Source organism: Colias eurytheme, chromosome 10 (assembly GCF_061535395.1).
Source record: "Colias eurytheme isolate Ceu_HAF_F1 chromosome 10, ilColEury1 Martin Lab GWU primary, whole genome shotgun sequence".
Taxonomy (NCBI): domain Eukaryota; kingdom Metazoa; phylum Arthropoda; class Insecta; order Lepidoptera; family Pieridae; genus Colias; species Colias eurytheme.
The window spans coordinates 9,074,035-9,075,891 of NC_142989.1; positions in this window are offsets into that span (position 1 = coordinate 9,074,035).

Sequence of the window (1,857 nt, forward strand, 5' to 3'; positions counted from 1 at the left end):
TAGTTGGTTCTTTGATATAGTGTTCCTCTTGCTATTTCGGTTAGAGTCCGGGCTGTCTGGCTGGTCGCAGTGGTTGCGTTTAGTAGTGCGCATCGTATCTGCACACGATAATTTCCTTAATTTTAAGTCATTTTTTAACGCGTAATTTTTAATCTTTTGCCTTTAGATAGATCCATCAATCATAATTTTTTTATTGCAAGACGTTTTTTTCGTTGTTAAATAGGTGCCAGACGCAATTTTTAATTTCGTTTTTATAAAAAATTCAAATTATTTTAGAATGTCTGTAAATTTCATATTATGTTCTTCAAACATAATATAATCTAAAATTAATTAGCCAGACGCTAATTCGATTGTTAAGTATTAAAAAATGAGTATAAATAAAAAAAAGTAATGAAGCATGCAGCTCATCAGCTAGTGTATTTTGATTATGCGACAGGAAATAATTGCAAGAATACAATATTATTTACACTTGTTCTTATAAATTAAAAAGTTAAAATGAAAAAAAAAAACATAAAAGTGAAAAATAAATTAAAGTTAGCATACATTAAAAAGAATGGAATAAAAACTATATCAATGAAGGTTAAACAATTACATTGTTAAATTTAAAAAGCCATCTTCATAATCATCATCATCATCATCTTCCCTCTCACTGTCAGAATTATTTATGTTATCGTCTAAGCCGTCTAAGGAATTGTTATTGTTTTCCAATATTCCATTATCTGTAACAAAAAAAATAATAATTCATTTATTCAAAGTAAAAAGATTCGTTCGTTATAATACCTATAATAATTTAGTTTTTCTTGATTAATGTTCTATTCAATACTTACTTTGAATAATAACATCTACAACTGTGGAAGGTGATTGCTCTCCCTCAAACCAAACAAAATCGTATTTGTTGATGGTCCAACCAGAAGCAACTGGAGATAAAGCTGTCGGTTGTTTTTGGTGTGCATATTTCTCCATAGCTTAGTCACATAGCGAACCCTTAATAAATGTTGAAGCAATTCAGCTTTACAGGGTGGTAAACTGGAAGAGTCGAAGTTTCGAAATTTTTTTGCAAAGTTTTCTTCAGATTTTTTACACTTGAAAGTACCTACTTGAAAACAGATGAAATCGAACATCATTAAAAACTCGAAAAAAAAAACGAAAAGTCCTACAACTCACACCTCTTTTGCTCATAAATTCTTCTCTTTCCTGGTTCCATACTTATTTAATAAAATCAACATTAAATTAAATATTCTTAAAATGATTAGATGGAAATTAAAAAAGTCCCAGAGTTTTTGAAATTGGAAGCGAGACATCTAGAAAATTAGTTTCAATATTGATGTACACGACACACACACACACACACACCAAACACGACACACACAAGTGAACACACACACACTCGCATGTTTAAGTTTGTATTGAATTTAACTAAAGTAGTTAGCATGAATTTATATAGGTATACTAGCGGTCCGCGCCGGCTTCACCCGTGGTACCTACATGTTTAAACTATCCTATCTCTCAAGTTGGATCGAACTGCACATGGTGTGCGAATTTTATTATAATCGGTTAAATGGTTTAGGAGTCCATTGAGGACAAACATTGTGACACGAGATTTATATATATATATTTTAGTATCAGCATCGCATCTGTGCGAAGCCAGGGCGGGTCGCTAGTTGAGTAATAAAAAAAATTGTTTTGTATAGAAGATTGTTGATGTACCCAAAAAAGTTTATTTTTTAACCTAAGGAATAAAATGTACCAATGGAAGGTACTTGTTCCCACAACACAGGGAGTCCTAGAGTATATATGACATCTTTCATGCAACTTAGCTATAGAAAAATGAGTTGTCAACTCTAGCCATTGCGTGTA